We start from the raw sequence: 25,610 nt of genomic DNA, 5'->3' as shown, positions 1-25,610 counted from the left end.
TCCTAAGACCCATAATTAGTAAGTGGCCATAGGAGGCCCTAAAACCAGAAAGTCTCAACTACAGAGGCTACTTTTTAACTCCGCAATCTTTCATGAGAGCACAGCATTCATCTCAGGAAAGCACAAATGTTTTAATATTAGAAAATAAGAGCAAATAAGACATTTTTTAATTGTACATGCATTTCTAATAATAAAAACTCTTGAAAATAGAAAATAAATAACTTTATAGTGTCTAACTACTAAAACTTACAAGCATCTCGCTGATATTTAGTACTAATACTTAGAAGCATTTTATTTAACATTAGATGCAAAACAAAAAAAACTTTTTAAAAAAATTGCACATGCATTTAAAATAATAAAAAATTCTTGAAAATAGACAAGAAATAACTTTGTGGTGTTTAACTACTAAAATTTATAGCAAGCACCTCACTTATATTTAGTAGCATTTTATTTAATATTAGGTACAAAACAAGATTTACCACTATCTCCCACAGTAATCAATATTTTGTTGGAATTAGCTAAAGCTTTATGAAAGCAAGTACAAATGAGTAGTTTAAAAATTTTATTGTAATAATAATTGTATTTGCTTTATGCACACAATATTATTGTCTACTAGAAAATCCAAAATACTAAGCCAAAGGTAGAATCACTAAGGAGTTGGGCAAAGTTCTTAGGGAGGCAACATCAGATACTGGTAAAGATTTCAGGCTGGATGCAGTGGCTCACGCCTTTAATCCCAGCACTTCGGGAGGCCGAGGCAGGTGGTCAGGAGATCGAGACCATCCTGGCTAACACGGTGAAACCCCATTCTCTATTAAAAACACAAAAAATTAGCCGGGCGTGGTGGTGCACACCTGTATTCCCAGCTACTCGGGAGGCTGAGGCAGGAGAATTGCTTGAACCCCGGAGGCGAAGGTTGCAATGAGCCAGGACTGTGCCACTGCACTCCAGCCTGGGCAACGAAGCGAGATTCCATCTCGAAAATTTTTTTAAAAAAAGTAAAACTAAAAGAAAATAAAATGGATTTCAAGCTTTGGAGACAAACTGCATGGATTCAAATAAAGCTTTACTCTTATATGACTTAGCGCGTGTTACTTAAGCTCTTTGTACCTCGATTTTCTTATTTTTGTAATGGAGATAATAATGGTCTCTTCCCATAAGAATATATAAGTTGATATATGGATGGAACTTTGACAACATCTGTCACATAGTAACCACCATGTAACTCGTTGATTGTTATTTTTATTACTAAAAACCCATAATAATATTCAAAAGTGAAAATAAGTAACACACCCATGGTTATAAGGATGTGTAAATTCATATCATAAAAATGTCAATTTTCTACAAGTTAGTCTACAAATTTAATGCAATTCAAATTCAAATCCCAAAAGTGATTTTCAAAGCTGACAACTGAACCACAAATCTCTATGGAAGAATAAAAAGAAATGCACAACCAAGACAAATTTAAAGCTACATCATTAGAAGGAGCACTTCATCCTGTCAATATCAGAACACTATATTAGTACCAATTGTATGATACTGGCACAGGAATAGACAAGAAAATAATGAACAAATCAGAGAGCCATGATTCATATCCTCACATATAAATATTCATATCTAGTAACAGTGCCTTTATAAATAATTAGGGAAATGCCACAGTATCTATTCAATGGATTCTGTTGGAACAATTGATTACATGATTACATGAGAAAAATAAGTAAATTTGTTCTCTATATGGTATCATATAAAATAAATTTTATTTATGATAAAACTGAATGACAACACTCAGAGATAGAACACTGTATCAGGTCAAACTCAATCCTACATTAGTGTCTGATAAAGGTCTATAAACGAAAAAATAATCCTTCTCCTGCTGCTAAAATATTCTCATTTTATGTTAAGGAGAGATTCAACACAAAGTTGAGAGAGGTGATTAGGATACTATTTTATGATTCCATGCATATGTTTTTAAATTCATGACACTCTAGGAGAACTGTAAATCTACTTTTAAGCATTTGTAGTTACAGGTGAAATTCAGATAGATTCCCATTAGTGAACATCTGTTTTGTTTTTACAACTTTTTTCCCTTTCATCTGATAGATGAACCTCTATTTCATAAATAGGACTGACTCATTGTGTGGTTCTGATGTGTCTCCTACCACAAAATTAGGAGTGTGTCATGAAATTTTCCAAACTCATTGCTTTGGACATGGGCAGATGACTCAGGGTGGATCAATTACAGTCCTCTCCAGACTTAATCTGGAAGAGATATTGGAGAAGCAGAACTCCACTTGCCAGAATATGTGGATTTAACGCATTCTGAGACTGAGTCAGCAAGTTGCCATCTTCACCATAGAGAACCTGTGCAGAAAAGAAATCAACATAGAGAAAATCTAAGCCAAAGGAAATGAGTAGGACAGATTTCTGATTATATAAAATGCACTTTAATAGATCATGACATAAGCCAGAAATATTCCTTTAATTTAGCTCTTTTCATGCTGAATTTAATTATTTCACTTAAAACTTACTGTTTTCACCATAAAAAATAATTTGGTGATTTAAACATTGAATTAGGACCACATAGTTATACAAGTATTATTGTAAAATTGATTACAAACAATAATGTGAAGCTAGAAGTAAATGATGTTTCATTCAGGATGATTTATTAATACATGTGTTTACTGTTACTTCTTCAATAATCTTGTTTTTATTAGGCAAGATCAACTAGCTACTGCAACAAATGGACTCAAAATATGAAATAGCACATAATGGAAACGTATTTCTTGTTTACAAGAGTAAACAGATCAGAGAACAATCCTCCTCTAAATGGCCAACAGATACTCTGCCATCTTCACTCTATGCCATCCAAGACTTCCCTGTCAGTCTTCTCCATTCCACTAGATAGGAAGCAAATAAAGCTTAAAGGACCATACATGGGAGTTTGTAATGGGTCAAGTCCAGAAATGATATATATCAATTGTGTTCATACTTCATTGGTTAGACTTCAGGAAATGTCCACACAAAAAAGCAAGAGAAGCTAGGAAAAGTCTATTTCTAACATCAGTAAGAGGAGAATAAGGATGTTGGTGAGCAGTAAGCAAGTTCTGCAAAAACAGTTATTGTAATAATAAATATTCATGTGTACCTGTTCCCTCAGGTAGTATACACTCACCCCACGGTAGACAAAACTAAGTCCCATCTAGTTAGTATAATCAGCTCAACATTCAGGATCTGTGGGTATTGAACACTTCTCTCCATCATGACTGGGAGTGGTTGTTGTGGTCCTGCAAAGCATGATATAAAAACAATCAGTCTTAAGGATGCTGTCAGTGGTACAGCAGGGATAAGATAACTATAGTAGAAAAGTAACATTTAAGAAAGAGAAAAAAGAACACAGAACACACACCTGATAATAATAACCATACAATCCTGCTGGGTAGGTCTTACAAAGCACCCCTACTGAGACACACATGATTTGCCCCGCTGTGGGGAAAGTTCCTTAACGAGACCCACATTCCTGGCCAAAAGTTACTTCCTTGTTTATTGTTCTCCATGACCTCAGGTTCTGCTCCCTGGGAAACGCTTGTTCTTTACTCTTGGGAACTATCCATCTTATACTGGTTGTTTCTTTCTTATGAAAATGTAGGGGCCAGAGGATTGCTTTGAGTGTAATTTTCTTCCTAGCTCAGGATTTCTTTGAGAAAACAATTTCCTCAAAAACTTAATAGACTTTGGATGTATTTCTTTCAAGTCAATTTCATGTGCTAATAAGCCATTCACAAAGATCCTTCGTAGACAAAACTCTAGAGTCTAACTATTTTTTTCTCTTTTGCCCCTTTCAATAGATCCTTATTTCAAATTACCAGGGATAGTTATTAGAAAACAGGCTTAAGTAGGAATATCATACACTGAATCTGGTGATTATTTTAAGGCTTATTCACATTATCTGAGAAATTTGAAGACCTCCATCTTTTATGTAAATCTCTTTTCAATTTGATTTCACAGTTTTTAAAATCTAGAAATAGGTGTTTCCAATCATATGTACCTACTAATTTTTCTCTATTCACTGCTATTTTTTTCTGTACATTAGTCACGTTTTCCTAAGATTTTGCTTTTCTTATAGCTCCCTGCTAAAAGAAAGAAAGAATATAACATAGGTTCTTTAAACAATAACAAACATACACAAAAAAATGACTAAAAGAGATAAATTTTGGCTGGGCTAATAAAAAAAGCATGGCAACCTATGTCAGGTGGAAGGATAGACACATAAATAAGATACAGTAGAGATTTAAATAAAATCATATTGTATAATAAACAAATTTTATGTCAACAATTTTGAAAAGTTAAGTGAAACCGAATATATATTTTTTAAATATCAAACTGATTAAGAAAAAAATAAAGCCTCACTTGTACTATAATAACTATTAACTAAACTAGCATGGTAATTAAAAAAAGAAATCCAAAAATCACCAGGCCTAGATTTTTGTATAGGCCAATTCAAACAGACTTTCAAGGATAAGATATTTCAATACATAGAGCAATTTAGAGACTAGATAGAGTGCATATACCTTACTTTGAAATTGATACAAAAAATAAACGTTTCTCATTTACGAACATACCTATAATAATCCTAAAAACAGTATTAGAAAATCAAACCAACAGTAGCATAAAGAAATGCAACATGACCAAGTTGAGTTTATTTTACAAATATGAATGTACAGTAATATATTAAAAGAAAAAATATAAAATCATCCCAATAAATGTATAAAAGTTATTTGCTGAAATTTATATATAATAATATTGTTAACAAGTGAAAACTTAGTGCACTAGGAATAGAAACGCACTTACACAGGCTGACAAAACAGATGTTCAAATAATCACCTAAAGCAAACCTTATTTTTAATGAGAAGCAGTTACTATCATTAACTTTTAAGTAACATAAAATACAAGTATGCTTGTTATCATCACTTTTATTCAAAATCTTACAAAGGTCTGCCACAAAAAAGGGGGAAAGAAAATCACTGGGAAAAAAAAGAAACAAAATTCTAATTATTTAAAATTCATATAATTATCAGAATTGAAAACTAAAAAATAATCAGATAAGTTACTAGAAGTGGTAAGCATTCAGTAACAGGGCTTATCAAAAATTAAATGTATTTCAAGCACGAAGTAGCTAGGTAATTTATTTTAAATAGCATTATAAATAGCAACACACAGTGTGAAAAGCTAAAAATAAACTTAACAAAAGAAGAAACAGCCATAATGCAGAAGATGTTAAGATAATATTGAAAGAGAGTTAAGAATCCCTAAATAAAGTCTTATTTATATTCATGGAAAACAAAGAGAAACACACTATCATGAAGATGTCAATTCTCTCCCAAGAAATAGATAGAATATATGAAATTCTAATTCAAATTATAGTATTTTCCCCTCTGTAACTGGAAAATGTATTATAAACTTCATATGAAAGAGCAAAATGCCAAAAACATAGCCAAGATACTCTTTTTGAACTCCTGGGTTCAAGCGATCCTCTTGCCTTGGCTCCCCAAAGTGCTGGGACTATAGTCTGAGCCACCATGTTCAGTCCTGATAGTCTTTTTTATTTTAAATTATTAGTTCAGGAGTACATGTGCAGATTTGTTACACAGGTAAATTTCTGTCATGTGGCTTTGTTGTACAGATTATTTCATCACCCCGGTATTAAGCTTAGTGCCCATTAGTTATTTTTCCTGATCTTCTCCCTTCTTTCAACCTCTACCCTCTATAAGGCCCCAGTATGTGTCGTTCCCCTCTATATGCCCATGTGATCTCATCATTTACCTCTCACTTATAAGTGCAAGCAGTATTTGGTTTTCTGATCCTGCATTAGTTTGCTAAGAATAATGATCTCCAGCTCCATCCATGTCCCTGCAAAGGACATGATCTCATTCTTTTTTATGGCTGCATAGTATTCCATGGTGTATATGTATCACATTTTCTTTATCTAGTCTATAATTGATGGGAATTTAGGTTGACTCCATGTCTCTGGTATTATGAACAGTACTGCAATGCACACTTGGATGCATGCGTCTTTGTAATAGAATGATTCATATTCCTTTGCGTATATATGCAGTATTGGGTTCTGGGTTTGCTGGGTCAAATGCATTTCTATCTTTAGGACTTTGAGGAATCACTGCACTGTCTTCCACAATGGTTGAAAGAATTTACACTCCCACCAACAGTGTATGAGCATTCCTTTTTCTCTACAACCTGGCCTGTATCTGTTACTTTTTGACTTCTTAATAATAGCCCTTCTAACTGGTGTGAGATGGTATCTCATTGTGGTTTTGATTTGCATTTCTCTAATGATCAGTGATATTAAGCTTTCTCTCATGATTGTTGGTTGCACGTATGTCTTCTTTTGAAAAGTGTCTGTTTATGTCCTTTGCCCACTTTTTAATGGGGTTCTTTTTTTTTCCTTGCAAATTTGTTTAAGTTCCTTATAGATTCTGGTTATTAGACTTTTGTCAGATGCATAGTTGGCAAAATTTTTCTCCCATTTTGTAGGCTGTTTACTCTGTCCCTAGTTTCTTTTGCTGTGCAGAAGCGCTTTAGTTGAATTAGATCTCATTTGTCAATTTTTGCTTTTGTTGCAATTGCTTTTGGCAACTTTGTCATGAAATTTTTGCTTGTGTCTATGTACTACATGGTATTGCCTAGGTTGTCTTCCAGGGTTTTCACAGTTTTGGGTTTTACATTTAAGTATTTAATCCATAAGATAGTATTGAACAAACAAAATGTTAGAGATGGGATTATGGTCTTTTACCTATAAAGAGTTTTTATTTTAAAAAGTCGTTATTAAGGAATATATTATTGATGAAAGATGACCAATGAAACAGAAAAGAACACAGAAGCACATGTCCTTAATATATGATAAGAAAATGGCATTTTACATCAGTGGAAAATTTAGGTTCTATTTTACAAATAGTACTAAAAGAATTAATTTTCCCTATGATTTTGGGGATGCTTTCACAGTTGTTGAAATCACATACATATATAAATATATACATATAATCATGTATTAATCAATGATTATAGTAATATACAGAAAATAAGAAATTAAAAGAAAAATAAAAGGAAAGTAAATGTCACTTATTAGCATAAACTTGAAATTAAAAACTAATGAAAACATCACAAGAAAGACTAAATCAAAACTCATGATTAAATTTAGGTACAAAATTTAGGTACAAAATATAGACAAACCGAGGTCAATCAAAATTAAAAAACAATAATAAAATAGCTATGCCAAAGTTGGGTTCATTCCAGGAGTGCAAGTATGTTTATTTATGTTTACAAATCAATTAATATAATGCATCACATCAGCATATTAATGAAAGGAAATCATATGGTCCTCTCAATAGAAATGGTGATAAAATTAAACATCCATCCATAACTTTAAAAAATTCTATTGGCAAATTAGCAAAATAAATTAACTTCCTAAACTTGATAAAAAGCATGCAAAAACAAACAATCGACAGATAAAAACATAATTAAGACATTTTCTCTAAGATCAAGGAGAAGACAAGTTAGCCGGTGATTGCCTTTCCTATTCTGAAGAGTATAGGAGTATGAGCTACGGCGGTAGGCAAGAACAATATACAGAATGCTTAAAAATGGGAAGAAGGAAAATGGCTGTTATTCAAAAATAAGAAGATATACTATATCATAAATACAATTGAAACCACAGATAAAATACTATAACTACACAAGATTTTATAAAGGTTGTAGAGTACAAGCCAAAATATATAATGAATAGCATCCATAGACCAAAATGACTTCTTAAAAATCAATAATTTTTTAAAAATAAGAAAATGCGCAAATCATGTAAACAGACTATTTACAGAGAAAGAAATATAAAGGGCCAGTATATGTGTGTGTGTGTATACATATATATACATATAAAAATATATATATATATTTTAAATGCTCAAATTTACCAATCATCAAGGATGTACAAATTAAATCAATATAAATATTTTTCAAATATTGACTGATAATATAACTAAGGTCATGTATTGGTAAGAATTTATAGAAATGTGCATTCTCATACATATTTGATGAAAATGTCCATTAGTAAAATCCATTTGAAGGATAATTAGATGGTACATCATAAAATTAGAATGTCCCTAACTTTAGATAAAGCAATTCAAATTTCTGGAAACCTATCCAACATTAACATTTACACAGGAGCACACGGGCATATTCATTCATGCATGAATGCATGCATTCCTTACTAAGTGCCTCCATATACTAGAACCTATCCTAGGTACTGCAGAATTAAAAAAGAATAAGACAGAGAAGGACTTACCCTAACACACTGGAAAGTTTACATACTAGAAGAATATGGATGATAACAAATCAATAAAGAGCATAATAATTAATAGGATCATAAAAAATTAAAAGAAATAATGACTAAGAGTTTTCCTTTTCTAAGGCATTAATAAATGTATTGATGAGCAGGGGACACCATCATTCCTGAACAGATTGATGGCAGTTGTCTTGTGAGGGTATGCAATGGATTAAGTTCGCTGTTCATAGTGGAAAAAATGAAGCCCCAGCAGAGGCCATGTGAGTAAAGCATATGGAATTAACACAAATGCCGAAGGAAAATAGGTCATTAGAGTATACTGACTTGCAGAAATTTGTGGCACCCTCCCTCTCCATCTCAGTCTATTCAAGTGTACTGACTCCCTGCTGCCCAGACTATAATCTTCCTAAGAATGAGAGTCATGTCTGTCTCTCTTGTTTCTCTAAACCCAGTACTTGGCACATCTTGGTAATAAATAACTTCATGTATTTATATAATTATTAACTCATATACGGTTTACTGTGTGTGCCCACCATAATTCCTAATGTTTTAAAAATAACAGATGAAAACTCATTCATTTGCGCCTCATAACAACTTGATGAGGTTGCTTTATTTTTATCCCCCTTTCACAATTGAGAAAATGGAAGCAAAGGGAGGTAAAGTAACTTAATCAAGGTCCAATCTGGTAGAGACAGGACGGTATACCCAGGACATCTGGCTATAAAGAACCTGCTTTTAACCACTATTCTATGCTGATTAATAGATTGCTGCACTCACTTTCTTGCAAACAGTTAAACTTCCTGGAACTACATCGACAGAAACCTTTCATTCTGGAAGAGAGCCTCTGCTTAATTTAAAGACTCATTCAAGAGTTTTCCCTCTCCATCAAGCGGTAGGGGGGAGGGAGAGGCTTGCCTCCCATGGTACATTTACACTGCAACCTTTAGAGAAATTATTTGCTGATTTAAAATGGAAACAAACAAAGGCAGCCTAAAACCTCTTGACTTGAAGTTTTAAAAAATTATTGCTGTATTCATTTAGCCTAAGAAAGAACAACACAATAGTTAAATTTAAGTATATCCAAAGAAAATTCCAATTAAATTACATTGGTGGGGATTTTAATGATCATCCCACTAAATTTTTTGAATATAACTTTCCTTACTAGCCAGTAAAATATTTTTCATTCAGAGGAGTTGAGTGATCTGTCTTTGGAATAATAGTAAATAGAGTTCACATTTATTTTAGAATGTCAGAAAACAGCTCAGTTGACAACACTAATAGAGTGGAAAATCCATGATCACAGAAGTTTCATGTCAAATATGACAACCTTCTAAATTACTTGTCAAAGTTGACCTGCACACAAGCTTAGATGAACTAAGTTAGGCAAGTTAACAGTGAGTATAAAAATGAAATACATCTCAGAATTTCAATGATAGTGATCACTGAACAAACCTTGGGATTGAAAAAACTACCATTTGGTAAAGAAAACAGAGGAAAAGCTCATCTATTCCTGTAACTATTTAAGAATGAAAAGCATATTTAGACCAAGTTCAGAGAAAAGAGGCCTTTATAACATATTTAATGTAACCATGCACATAAACACAATGAGGGTTTGTTTTGATTTATTGTCAGACAAAAGGAAGTATTTTCAATAGTGATGCCAACAAAAAATCTGTATGGTAAAAATCAAAGATGATACTTACAATTAGGAATATTAACTCATTTCCTAAATTCAAACAAATTTTTGAAATCTGGGACTAGTTTTATGAGATAATCCATCAAGGAATTACTGGCAGCAGCAGGTACTGGTATTCCTCATAGCTATATAATAGCTAGCTGTGCTATACACCCACAAGGTCTATAGTTAGAAGGAAATAAAAAAGTAAAGTAAATAGCTGTCATTTATTGAGCAGAATCTAACAGCCATGACATACTGTATTAGCTATTTTAAAATATCATTTCATTTAATGCTCAGAAGAAACTCCAGTAGACAAATACATCAGTGTGCATACTTCAGTATGCTAGTTCGCTATAATTTTCCAGCACTGGCAAGGAAATTTTACTTTATAAACAATTCTGGATCAGAAAACATATTGCCTACCTATTGCATACTTCCTATCAGTACCTCAATAAAGAGTCTAAAATGCATTGATATTCAGTAAATGTTCTTAGTATATTAAAAACTTGTTTAGTATATTAAAATCCGTAAAGAAGGGTATCGATATTTTATATGTGGTCTTTTAGTCCTTCAGTTTCTCAATTCAGATAATAAAGAACAAGTTATAGCTTACATCCTTTTTCAAAGAGAATTAAGAGAGAAAGCCAATGTAGTAGCACGTGGCTGTAATCCCCAATACTCAGGAGTCCGAAGAAGGAGGAATGCTTGAGTCCAGGAGTTCCAGGCTATAGTGCACTGCGATTGCACCTCTTAAGAGCCATTGCACTACAGCCTTTAACCCATCTTTTAAAAACCCATCTCTTAAAAAAAGAGAAAGGAAAGAGAATTAAGATATAAACAATGTATTTGTAGTTAAAAATACCTAGTTATATTTTTCTAGATGACTTTAACAAACATTTATATAGTCGTATTATATAAATGCTGGTCACTATGCTTGGCACTAGAATCTACCTACATCAGGACTTCACATCTTGTATTGGCATGTGTGTCCATCCACATGTGTATATTCTACAAAGCTAATACTCACCAAATAAAATAACATGTCTAATATATGCATGGTTGGGTAAACTTTAGTATATTAATTATTGCTCTTTTCCCTCTCCCAGATTGTTACCTTTTTTCTGCCTCTTCTTTAAGAAAGTAGTATGCCTCAAGCCTCATGTACTTGGAATAGGTATATAACTAAAAATAAATTAAAATTAGCTTGTCAGAATTCTGAACACTTGTTTTGTAAGTCCTATACCTACTGAGCATAATAGTTTTTGTGGCAAGATAATAAGAGTCTTGGAAAAGCAGGAAGTTGAGGTTCCCCTTAAACTATTGTTTGGTGGGGCCCAGAGGTACAGATCCAAACAGTAATGGAACATTGCTTCAAGGCCTCAAAGAAGAATGGTCGTTGGCTGGTCACCAGGCACAGCAGAGATTTGATGCCACAAGCATGGCATGGGAACAGCTAAAAAGTGTTAGTTGAATAAACTACTGTAAGCACAGGCAGTGAGAATGTCAGTATGGACCATCACCAGTCATCAGAAACTCCTGTCCATTCCTTGGGCACAAAGTAGGCATCTCAGATTCTGAATGGACATTAGGTTGGGGAAGGAGAACCTACCACACTGGAGATATAATTTCCTGTAAATTTAGAAAGCCAGAGTATAAGAGTAAAAATCAATTTTATTTAAAGGAAATAAAGTAATACTTTAAACACATCTCAGCTTGCAAACTGTAATTAATACCTGACTGGTTGTGAAATAGCAAAAGTATTTGTGAAGTACATAAAAAGAAAAATATAAGCAAGTGATTAATGTATCACAGGGAAAGTGACATCTGAGTAATGTTTGGAAGATGAGTGAAAACTTCCTTAGCAGAGGAATTACACATGCAAAGTTAGAGATAACTCTAACACCATACTTTGACCTAGATATCATCAGAAATCCATTAGTGTAGTGCTGGAATGTAAAAATTCACAAGCAACTGATCATAACAGATGTGAAACTGAGAGAAAAGCAAGATGTATTGAATCAGCAGGATAATATTTTTCAATAGCAGTGGTTCTCAAAGTATGGTCAAAGGACTCCTAGAGATTCTAACCTTTTTCGAGGGTTCCACAAGGTCAGAAGTATTTTTCTTATAATAATAAGGCATTATTTGTTTTTAACACTCTTCTTCTCACACAAGAATGCAGGAGAAGTTTCTAAAGGCTACGTGACATACGACATGACAACAGACCGATGCAGAAGGAGATATAAAAATCCATGAATCTCCTCTTGAGGCAGACATTAAAGAGATGTGCAAAGATGTAAAACAATACCACTTTTCTCATTTTTGTTTCAAAACTGACATTATTTTCCATAATATTTATGTTAATATGCAATAAAAATATTTTGGAAATGTTTGTTTCAATTTCTAATACAGTAAACACTGTTAGATAAAAGCCAGAAAAACAAACTTTAAAAAAGTGTTTGGGGTTGGTCTCAACAACTTCTAATAGTGTAATTTCAGACCAAAAAGTGTGAGTACCTATACAGAAACTTAAGAACTAAGTATAGAGGCTTCATCTTTCTTAATGCTAAAATAACTAGTATGATAAAAGGGAAAACATAAATAGTCATCCTGGTTATTATACTTGACTATTGAGTTGGTATGGGTAAAGGGTGCCAATACATTTATAGTTAAGACAGCTATGAAGGTAGATGATAAAGATGTAAAATGGAGCTGAAAAGTAGTATAAATAATATTCTTTTAAAAGTAATCAAGTTTTAATCAAATATGTCATTTCTATTAAAATAGGCTGTCATGGCTGTTTCCTCACTGCAATTATTATTTCTAAAGAAAGAGAAAACAATGACAAGAGGAGGAGGATGAGAAGGTAGAATAGGAGGAAAAAAATTAAGCTTTTGCATGCTGATTAGTACTTTAAGTGAAAATATTAGGTTGATCATCATAAAGAACAAAGACTAAGAAGAAAACACTTGTTTTTAGCTTCCAAAATGAATATTCTCTAGGATAAATTAATTGAGCCAAAAATAGCCTGTTCCAAAAGTTTATGTTAGGAAATGCTACATGAGGGCAATAAATGTTTGAATATTTGATACCTGATATGGTTTGGCTCTATGTCCGCACTCAAATCTCATCTCCAGTTGTAATCCTCACGTGTTGAGGGAGCGACCTGGTAGTAAGTGATTGGATCATGGTGGTGGCTGCCCCCGTGCTGTTCTCTGCTGATATAAGTTCTCAGGAGATCCAATGGTTTAAAAGTGTGGCACTTACTTCTTCACTCTTTCTCTCCTGCCACTATGTAATGCGTGCCTTGCTTCCCCTTTGCCTTTCACCATGACTGTAAGCTTCCTGAGGCCTCTCCAGCCATGTGGAACTATGAGTCAATTAAACCTCTTTTGTTTATAAATTACCCAGTCTTAGGTAATATCTTCTTGGCAGTGTGAAAACAGACTAATACAAAACCAATACAAAATTAATATAGATGTTTAATTTTATAAAAAATTTGTCATTACTGAATATGACCACCCTTAGGTTCGCAATTTTATAAATATTTCTAACATTATTATTTTGAAGGGTGGCCATATTGGTGTATGGCTTAATAACTCAAGGACTATTTTGCTAACCCAGGTATCAAAGAATCAAACTAACAGTTAATTTGATTTGGAACAAATATGGTTATTTGTAATAATTTTACAACATAATAGACAACAAAAATTGCTCAAACAAAAACTAGGATAGAGAATATACAATCTTGATTAATGTTTTCATTGTTTTGTAGAAATGCTCATAAATAAGTCCAGAAATTATATATCTATAAATAAATATACTAAGACAACAATGCAATACCACCACCTAGGAGATGCCACGCACCTATTAGAATGGCCACAATCCAGAACACCAACAACACTAAATGCTGTTTACTACGTGGAACAACAGAAACTCTCATTAATTGCTGATGTGAATACAAAATGATACAACACTTTGAAAAACAGTTTGGTGGGTTCTTATAAAACTAAATACAGTCTTACCACACAATCCAGAAGTCATGCTCCCTTGGTATTAATCCAAAAAAGTTTAAAACTTATGTCCACACAAAAACATACACAAAGGTGCTTATATTAGCTTTGTTCATAATTACCAAAACTTAGAAGCAACCAAGATGTCAGTCAGCAGGTGAATAGGTAAGTAAATGGTGGCACATCCAGGCAAAGTAATGCTACTCTGTGCTAAAAAGAAATGAGCTATTAAGCCATTAAAAAAAATAGAGGAAACATAAAAGCATTTACTAAGTAAAAGAAGCCAGTCTGAAAAGGCTATTTACTATTTAATCCTAATTGTTTGACTTTCGGGAAAGTAGAAAAAGTATGGAGACAGTAAAAAGATCAGCAGCGGCTGGGCACGGTGGCTCACAATGCCTGTAATCCCAGCACTTTGGGAGGCTGAGGCGGGCGGATCACGAAGTCAGCAGTTTAAGACCAGCCTGACCAACATGGTGAAACCCTGTCTCTACGAAAAATAAAAAAAATTCGCTGAGCGTGGTGGTGCACACCTGTAATCCCAGCTACTCAGGAGGCTGAGGCAGGAGAATAGCTTGAACCCGGGAGGCGGAAGTTGCAGTGAGCTGAGATCACACCACTACACTCCAGCCTGGGTGACAGAGCGAGATTCCATCTCAAAAAAATAAAAATAAATCAAATAAAATAAAAAATAAAAAAATAAAAATAAATCAGTAGCGCTAAAGGTTACTAGGGACGGAATATGAACAGGCAGAGTGCAGAGGATGTTTATGGCAGTGAAACTTCCCTGTATAATACTATAATGGTGGATATATGCCATTACAAATCTATCCAAACCCACAGAATGCACACCACCAAGTATAAACCCTAATGTTAACTATAGGCTACAGGTGATTATGATGTCACTGTAAGTTCATCAATCATTACAACTTTGTTGGACAATACTGATAATGGGGAGGCTACACATGTGTGGGAGCAGGAGGTATACAGGAAATCTCTTTACTTTCCACTCTGTTTTGCTGTAAACCTAAAACTGCTCAAAAAATTAGTCTACTAAAATAAATAAGTGTAAATAAAATCTCTGTACTTTCTACTCAGTTTTGCTGTAAACCTAAAACTGCTCAAAAAATTAATGTCTATTACAATCAATAAATAAGTACAAAAAAAGAATTTATCTTGGTTCTTATTTACTAAGTTAGAAATTGTGGTAATTTCTTGTAAGATTTAAAAACAATAGGAGTAAACTCAATACCCTCAGTAATGTCATCTTCCTACTAAAAAGAAAATTACAAGAAGACTAAGAGGCAGGATACTAAACTTTTTTTTAATTCATGATCAATGTTTTAAGAAAGGGGGACAAAATTAGGCGAAAATTATCATATAATACTTTGTTGAAACAAACACCTTCTAAGAACCATATTTGATTAGGTTAAGTGAAAAAAACAATAGAATTTCCACTGTTGCAATGTTGCCAAAATTTGAGCCTAATTTCTTGATAAATATATCTAAAAGAGTAAAACATTAAAGTCAGTATGGTGTTTTGATAACAATTAGAGGAGCGTATGATGACTCAGTGTTGGTTGTCGTTGTTTTAATTTAACATTTTTGTGTGTCAACAATGTGCTTCCATTTTGACAGTGTTTCACCCAGTACAAAATCTACAAAGAATCTTAAAGAGTATTTTCTTTAGATGTAGTTCACAGAATACAAATGAACATATTAAATATTGATGTTTCCTTTTCTGCAAGGTGTTTTTACTTTTATAATATCTTTTATCTAATTTCTATTGTATTCATATTCTGTCAGATTAGCCTCATCTCGTTAGAACACAATAATACATCCATGAAAGTAGAGATCAGAAATAATAAACAAGAACAAAAACAACCTAAAAACTCTCAATTGACTTAACATTTGTGAAGGACTATTTCACTGATAAATAAGTTTCCTGAGTATTGAAAAGCTTGCTACCATCACCACATAAATAGAGATAACCCAGTGATGAAATGGCTGGTATTCACATCAGAACCAAGAGTACATACTAGTTTTGAAAGAAAATTCGAAATACACAACGTTTTATACAATGCAAAATGACATTTTTACTAAGACATACAAGTGGTAGGATTCTAGTTTTTTTAACTGTGAAACATTGTTCTACTTATAAGCATATCATATTATAAATATTTTGTGTCATAGAAAAACTATTAGAAACATTGCAAAATTTAGTACTAAGAATTTTTTTTTCTTTTTCTGATACATACGCTAACTTTAAACAATGACTGGCAGTAGAGCAGAGACTACAGGTTGTTTACCAAAACATAAATTCTGTTCCTTTCAATAATGGAAGTACTATGTATATCCATGTCCAACTATACTGCATGTGTCCCTTGAGGTTAGATGTGGCCATTTAAATAAATTGTTTCAATGGTAAGCATACAAAAGTGATGTAACCTACTTCCAGTCTGGGCTCTCAAGATCACTTTCTCTTTTACCTTCCTGTGAAATTAAGCAACTTAATATATTGTTAATATAAGTATTGTTATATTATTATATATAGCAATATATTATATATAGTTAGTATAACTATTAATATATATACTTCAGACATAGAAAAATAAAATACTATTCTGTCTTAACCATTATTGTTTTGGCCTCTTTGTCATAGCCACTAGCGTTCCTGAATACTAATATAGCAAAGAAAGTGTCTCATCCTAGTCCCAGTGCACTTTCAAACTGGCTCAGGTAAAGATATGACATCATTCCTTAAAATATCACATGCTCATTCTCCACTGATTCTACAGCATCCCAACTGGGCTTAAAAACTAAAATTATCCCTCAGATATCAAGTTACATTATGTAAATAAATTATAACCAAAATAAGAAATAAAGAACCACTATTTTGCAAGCAATCAGGAAAAGTAATCAGGACTTTTCCAGCTACAAGGGGTCGGGATTCCAACTCCAATCAGTTTAAGCAACAAATTAAACGAACTCACTTTTTTTCTCTTTTCTTTCTGTATTAGACAATGTTGATTGTCCAGCTAAATCCAGTCCTAACCTCATTCATTATTGCTGACTGAGTTGTTCAAGTGTTTGTGAACGCTTCCATAGTAAAATCATCAAAAAGGAAGGAAAACTCTATCACCTAAAAACAAATCAAGGTAATTACATTACCCTAACTATGATTGGTTTACAGCTTGTAAGAAGAAATTCTGGCAAATGAGACATGGAATGTAAAAGTCTTCTGAGCGGTGGAACTTCTTTGGATATTATTTTTCTCTTAAAAAGAGACAGATGACCTGTAGATATCACAAAATGATAGTTTACTATGAACAAAAAATTCTAAGATATTCGAAATGTTACCAAAACTGGACAAATCTTTAAACAATTACACGTGAACAAAACTATTTCAAAACATGCAAAACCTGAATTTCCTATACCATTAACATTCATCTATATCTGATTTAAGTAATAATAATCAATTAATTAAATAATTGTATTAAATTTAAAAATCCTCTTGGACAGAAAGCAGCAGGCTTGAATGTCTTTGCTAGAGATTTTTATTAAAATCTCAAAAACAATTTAAATATATATAAATCATTTAAGAGAACTGAAAAAGAGTATATGCACCTTCTATACCACAACCTGACAAGGACAAAACCAAAAAGAAAAGTTATAGTTTTATCTCATCTATGAATACATGTAAGAAAATACTTAGCAGTTTTTTAAATTTACTAATATTTATAATTTTATAAGCATTAATAAATTTGCTGAATTACATAAAAAGGATAATATATCATGTCTAAGTTGGATTTATACCAATAAAGCAAAATTGTCTTAACATTAGTAAATCTATATTTGTATTTTGCCATCTTAAGATATTTTAAAAATCATATGGAATTCTCAATACAGACAGAGAAAACATTGTAGTACTCATTATAAAAATGTAAGCAGACTCTAACGTGGAAATTCCTTAGACTTAGAAGATCTAAAGAGCTTTACAAAAATATATTTAATTTTGAAAGTTTTCCTTTTGAGATTGGTAACAAGATTGGTAACCAGAAAATACGGATTTCAATGAACACTGTGCTGGAATCTGCCATCAGTGTAGCAAGGCAAGAGGAGAAAATAAAATTTATACAAATTTTAAGAAAAATAATAAGACTATATTTCAATAAAATACCCAGTAAGGAATAGTTAAATTATTTGAATTAGTAAGAATTTAGCAATGCTGTAGCATATGTACCAATAATAAACTAATGAAAATCATTTTGAATGTTATTAATAAAATATCAAGTTCTCAGTAATGAATTCACAAATGATGTGCAAGATTTAAAAAAAAATTATTGATGAATTTTAAAGAATTAAATAAATCCAGATATATAGTATTACATGGATTGGAAAAATCAATACTGCAGAGAGATGACTGTCCTCCTAATTTGTAGACTAATTTAATGTAATCATAAACCAAACTTTTAGTAGGGTGTATGTGTGGAATTTGACCAGTTAATTCAAATATTCATGTGGAAATCAAAGGTCAAGATCTTTTAAAATAATCACAGGATTGAAGCAAATACTTTATAAGATATTTAGGCTTTTTATAAAGCCACTACAATTAGGACAGTTTGGTACTGACACAAAGGCAGACAATGGAACAAGGAAACAGAATGGAGAGCTTGAACCCAGACCCATGAATTATAGATATTTTACTTATGAAAAAGAAACAATGTAGATTTGTCAGAAAAGAATTGTATGGAAATATCGGACTTCTCAAGAAATAGGATAATTAGGTATCTACATGAAAAAAATTAAACGGGACCAAACCAATCACACTAGGCAAAAATAACACCAGGTAGGTTATAGACGTATATGTCAAAAAATAATAAAAAAGCAAACGCAAACAAACAAAAAACTCTGCAAAGGCTTGAGAGAATAACATAGTAAAAGAGGGTAGTATCTTTATAATCTTGGGGGAAAAAATAAACAAAACACCAAACGTACTTTAAAGTGAGTAAGTTTGTTTTTTTCTTTAAAGTGTTCATCAAAAAAGATGAAGAAAGTAAAAGGATGTCACAGCACAGAAAAAGATAATTGCAACACATAACACTGACAAAGGATTTAAAAGTGGAATATGAAAGGAACTAAAAAAAAATCAATCAAAAAACCACAGCAAACAATATTTTTAAATGGTCAAAAGACTTGAAGAGAAACTACAAAAAGAGAAAATTTAAATGCCCTATAAACCCAAATGGTGTTCAAGGTTATTAGTAAGCAAGGAATTCCAAATTAAAATCACAATACCACTAAACAGCCACCAGTTTGCAACAATCATAAAGCCTGAAAACATCAGTTGATTCTTACTGTATGTAGCACCCAGAATCATTAAAACTACAGACAAAAGCATATATTGCTGTAATAACTTTTGAATGCATACATTCGATTCATCGCTTCCGCTTCATATATACAGTGATGTTTGTGAATATATTCTAGAAAATATGTAGGATTGATCATAGCAGCACTATTATACCCGCCACCAAACAACCAAATACTCAGTCAAATGGATTAATAAATTGTTGTATAAGCATATAATGGAATACTATGCAGCATAAAGGGGAAAATCAAAAGCTACAGCCAACAACAGGGGTGAATTTTATATAAACATGTTATTCAGTGAAAATAACACCATAGGATACTGCATACCACAAAATTTGGTTATATAAAGTTCAAAACAGGGCAAAACTAAACTATATTAGTTAGGGTTACATACACAGATTTCAAGATTCTAAAGGAAGGACATTCTTCCCACTTTCTGGGGGAATTTCAAAAATCAGAAACCAGATAAATGCAGGTAACTGTCTCGCTTTCAGCAAAAAAAAAGTCAGGGCATTGCTGCCTCCTTGATCCTAGCTACTTAATGTACCTAATGTTATCTATGGGGGCATTATCTATGATAATTAATTTATTTATAGTTTGTGGCATAATTTTTACCATGTGCTGTAATAAAAAAGTCTATCTGAAACGAATACCAAGACATTCATGAGTGCATGCTGTATTTTTCTACCCAGGTAAAAATTACCACAAAGCTTCTTACATTCATTATTCTCAAGTAAATCAAAATGATAATTGGTATTTGAAATGAACTAAATGACTAGATACTTCACAGATGGAGTCATTATCATCTCAAAACCTTTTAAAGATTTCTATCAATGATTTAAATTTGATGGTTTTGCTAATGCTGAAATGATTATGACTTTTCAAAGAAATGTCATATGGTGTGATATAGAAAAGAACAGCAACAACAAATGAATCATGTCTATTGGTAACCTCAAGGAGATCTGAGTTCCTGGATAACATAATATTTAAAATTTAAAAAAACATTTTTTTAAAATTAAAAGTATGTGCAAAGATCATGGCTACCTGGAATTCAAGAAAGAACTCTGTTGGTCAAACATCTTAATTTGAGCATCACTTAAGCATAGTATTCACTAGAAAGAACACTTACAGCATTATTACATTCTTCACTTCTGCACCCTCCATATTAACTACCCAAATGGCTCCTTAGAGTAATACAATCTGTGGATTGTACTGTTAAGATGGAAACTTTGTGACTGTTAAGCTGCTATCACAGGTAACATATTTTCTTCTGTGACCGCAATAGGATTGATTGCATTAAAAGAGCCTTGCTTTCTTCTTTCTGCCCTTTCCATAAATCTTTAGGACTATAACCATATAGGCAGACACAAAAGCAAAGCAAGGTGTGTGTTGTTTACAGTCGTAATACAGCTGATTTCTCTTGTGTCTCTAACTCTCATCACCAAAAACCAAGGCCTACAGCTTAGGCTTGGAATTTTCATATTTCAAATCTTTCCTTTCCTTATCCCCACATTTGTCAGTCACAGTCTGCAAGGCTAACTTTGTGCCTATTTCACCACTGGGAACTTTATATTCAGTGGCATATGGACTGGATGTTGATTTTAAATCTCAAAAAAATTTGCTATTTAAAAATAAAAGAAAAATTACCTTGGAAATAACCTTGTAAAGGCACTTCAAATCTTTCTTTTAGCTGAAAAAAAAAAAAAACCCTAAAAAGCCAAAAACAGAATGTAATATTCTTTTCTTGTCTGGTTTCAGTCAGACCTTATAAAAAGTAAACAGAGAAAGAAAAATTGCTAAAACTGAAGCCCTTTTTGTCCGCTAAGAAAATACAAAGTCTCTAGAGGTTTCTCTTTTCTCTTTCCTTGGTTTCTTCTGTCAAATTTTATAATAAAATCAAACACGAATGTGAAAAAGAACATGTATTTTGTTTCTTCTAAAGAAATATCTAAACTTTATGTGGTGCTTTGAGAATTACTTAGCCCATATAATTTCTTTGACATTAAGAAAAATATACTAAAGTCCTGTTATGAGATGAGATGGTTTGTAATAGCATAGAATTTGAGTTAATATGATTTTAGATTTTGTTCAAGGGAGCTTAGTAACCAAAAGGGTTCCACCAATCACCAGGAATAAAAGCTTTGATACCAAGAACAAAAGAATAGAGAGGCTGTTTTGCACTATTTTCTTTTCTGTTATTCAATAAAATTACATTTTCTATTTGTACTCCTTCATTCGCCTATATTTTCCCATGGTGTCTCCATTTTTAAAAAACACTTTTCACTTTCTTGCCTCACACAAGAAACATTTTTAAAATTCTTAAAAAACATAGATTAAGGTTAAGAAAGAGTTCGTGTATTTTTCATTTTTCTACTTTTCTATAAGAAAATAATATACTTTTTTGAAAGCACTACTTCGTTATAAAATTGTTTTTTCTTTTCTTATATAATACATAGTTTGTTCGTAAACTCACTCCATAATATGAGAGCTCATTGTAAAACTGACCTTTAATTTTAGCATTCTGTTGGTAATCTTCTGCTTGCAAAAATGAACATTTTCCTTTTCAATTGTATGTACTTTAATATACTCTATAGCCACATTTTTTCCTCTGGAGCTTAACAGTGCAATTAGGCTTGTCGTGAAGAGTGCCATTAGCTTGAGAATGGCAGAAAGGACACATGATAACAAAATTAGGACACTCCAGTGCATTTCACCTGTGGGTAAAATTGTTGCTGAATATTTTTTGAGTAAATAATGGTATATATATTCTTTAGTGAAAGACTGTTTTACACTAACACTGTATTATCATTCACTTGTAGGTATTTCCCTCCTAGAAACTTAATTATTTCTTTTGCTATATCTTCAACTGCAATAAATAGTCTACTGATACTCAATTTCCTTAAGGATATACTACAATTAAGGCACAAACACTAAACTAATCAGGAACAGATCACACCCCAAAGAAAAACATGAAAAACAGATTTTGGAACCATATAATGCATTTTACATGTTTGGACAAATCATTTTGTATATTTTCAAAAGAAATATTTTATTCATTTAAGGCATTTAATCATGGACATATGAAAGAGAAATGGATATTTATTATATGGAAAGGATGTAGGTAAAAGCAAGATTTATTGATGTAATAAGATAATAATTTCTTTTCCTAAAATTATAGAGCATAATGTATAATTTTATATCTATTCTCAATAGCTGAAGTTAGGTGCTCAAAATGTTTTCAGAATTATTAAATAAAGATGTACATTACGAGATTACTATGCGTTGACAATATAGCGACTGCAATAAAATTATACTACTAAGCTATTAACCTTGAGGAATCTGTCATGAACTTGCACCTCACAAAGGAGAGGAATCTGAGCACTCACCCATCGTAGGTGACTTTAAGACACCTTAAGGGCCGGGCGCGGTGGCTCATGCCTGTAATCCCAGCACTTTGGGAGGCCGAGGAGGGCGGATCACGAGGTCAGGAGATCAAGACCATCCTGGCTAACATGATGAAACCCCGTCTCTACCAAAAATACAAAAAAATTAGCCGGACGTGGTGGCGGGCGCCTGTAGTCCCAGCTACTTGGGAGGCTGAGGCAGGAGAATGGCGTGAACCTGGGAGGCGGCGCTTGCAGCGAGCCGAGATCGCACCACTGCACTCCAGTCTGGGCGACAGAGCAAGACTCCATCTCAATAACGACAACAACAACAACAACAAAAAACATTATTAAGCCACCTTCTGTGAGTTCTTAGAGCAATACATCAGGATTCCATCAGGGGAATAAAGCCATAATTCAATTAAAATTCATGACTTTATGCCATTTAGGACTACACACAAAGAAATTTGAGTTTTGTGAATACAAAGGCAGAACATGAAATTGATATTTGAATTATGACAGAGATACACATATACCCACCATGCACATGCATATATACATATGTGTGTATCATGTTTATAATGCTAATAAATGTTTTATAGCATTGGGAAAGTAAAATTTAAAAGATAGCCACATGTGTATATCATTGTAAATGTATCTTCCAAATGGCCATATGGAATCTTAGTGTAAAGAGAAAAACAAATGGTTCATTTGAATATCAACGTCAACAAATTTCTGAAGAAAACCAAAATAAAGTATTAATTAAATATTACATTTTAAAAAATTTTTAAAAGGTTCAAGACGTCATATCCATCTGGATCTCATTACTCAGAAAACTCAGTTCTATTCAGAAAATACTAAGAGTCCAGGGTTCTAATTGCCACTTACCATTATTTCACTTTGTCACTTAAAACAAATAAATTACCCTATCTAAATCTTAGGTACCTCCTTTTTAAAATTACAAAATGGATTAGGTGATTTCTATAGATGTCTCTAGCTTTAATAGTCTATGATTCTGATTACATTCTGGCTTGAGACCAAAGAACTTTAGAGCAAGATAAGAAGTTACCACTTAATAATGCTATGACCTTTATTAATATTTCCACAAAGCTAAGAGTAGCAAAAAGCTTGAAGGCAGTAGAATGACTAGCTTACACTTACCCCAGAGAGCTGCATGGTTCATTTCCTCATTTTATTCAGGCCTCTGCTGAAATAGGTCTTTATCAAAAAGGCCTTTCCTGAACACCCCATCTAACCACCCACCCATCATTCTTTAAACATTACCAGATTTTATTTTTCTTTCTAGCACTCTTTGCCAAAAGATATTTTACATTTTGAACATTTTGGATGTTTATAAGCCCCACTGATATAAATTCCATGACAGCTGCTTTGTTTTGCTTTGTTTTGTTTTTAATTCACAGTGGTGCTTCCAATAGACTGGTGCCTAGCATATAGAAGGTGCTCAGTGAAGTTTGTTGATTGAATGACTGATGCTTTCAACAATCAGTAGATGCATATGACTGGATCACAGAGGCATGTTAACACTGTGTAGAAAAAATGAGGCTGAAAACATAAGCTAGAACATGGTTAAAAATAAGTTGGAAGGGGTGTCTTAACATTCCACACATGGTTGTCCAATAGAGCCTTTGATGATGAGAGAAATATTCTAGAATGATGCTGTTCAATTCAGTTATCTCTAGCCACATGTGACTTTTGAGTATTTGAAACTGGGCTACTGTGATGGAGGAACTCAATTTCTTTTATTTACTTTTAATTAAGTTTATATTTAAATTTAAATAGCTGCATATGGTTAGTGGCCGTTGTATTGAACTGTGCCGTTCCTAAGGAATTTGAAACTACTCCAAAAGCAATGAGAAGACACAGGAGGTTCTGCAGTAGAAAAAAGTGTGATAAGACTATATTTTTGAAAAATGACACTTTTGAAAATAATGTTTAGAATGAATTGGAATGGAGATAAATTGGAAAGCAAAATGGCTAAATAGAAACTTGCAAAAATTTGATGTAAGGAACTGAGGACCTGAATTAGGGCAGTGACAGAATGAATGGAAGGGATGGAAATGATAGGGAAACGTCAAAGTGGCAAAATCAATAGGACTTTTTTTTGTAAAACTATGATCCCATATTTGTTGCTACAGAAGATTAGATAGATAACAAACCAAAAAGAACTCATGTAGTAGAGCAAAATCATACTAAGTGTAAAGTCAAGAGAAATTCACTGACTCAAAATTCAGCTAATTTTAAATAATTTTAAAATCCAGACACATAAATCACAATTACAAGTCAAAAAAAATAGAAGCATTAATTTAAGAAAAAGAAAAATTTTTCTTTGCATTCCGAGTTGGTCGAAAACCAAGTCTAAGTAATGTTTGTAACCAATTCAAAATTGACATTGAAATGGGGATTGTTTCTAAGGCCAAACATCATATATATACACACACACACACACACACACACACACACACACATACATATATGTATGTGTGTATATATATGTATATATATACAGGGTGATGTTTGTGTATGGGTGTGTATACATAAATATTATGTATGCATGTGTATAAATACAAACAATTTGAAAAACAATTGAAGATGTTATCAAATAAGTCTACCCTGTTTCTAATTCTTATAGAAAGCCACCTGGGACAAGCAGGCACATACTCCTCTTTTAAAGAGGGGAATACATTTTTGTTTTAAGTTTACTTTTAAACAGTGAAATCCTTTCTATCACAACACAAGGAAGACTTCTCCCATATTGGCAACTGTTTTTATGTGGTTGGCAGGTTTCAATGAGTCTGAAC

The 25,610-nt window shown here is 32.7% G+C and overlaps 1 long non-coding RNA gene across 1 annotated transcript; it reads right to left on the bottom strand.

Moving 5' to 3' along the window:
• Nucleotides 1-960: 960 nt before the first annotated feature.
• LOC115835959 lies at nucleotides 961-10,238 on the bottom strand. Its single transcript, XR_004030935.1, has 3 exons — nucleotides 10,051-10,238; nucleotides 3,173-3,284; nucleotides 961-2,361 (listed from the first exon to the last, which is right to left on the bottom strand). It is a non-coding gene; the product is annotated as an uncharacterized LOC115835959 (long non-coding RNA).
• Between the last annotated feature and the right edge of the window lie 15,372 nt (nucleotides 10,239-25,610).

This window comes from Nomascus leucogenys, chromosome 7b, assembly GCF_006542625.1.
Source record: "Nomascus leucogenys isolate Asia chromosome 7b, Asia_NLE_v1, whole genome shotgun sequence".
In the NCBI taxonomy this organism is placed as follows: domain Eukaryota; kingdom Metazoa; phylum Chordata; class Mammalia; order Primates; family Hylobatidae; genus Nomascus; species Nomascus leucogenys.
The sequence above is the reverse complement of the archived record's forward strand: the minus strand, read 5'-3'. Positions and strand labels throughout refer to the sequence as shown.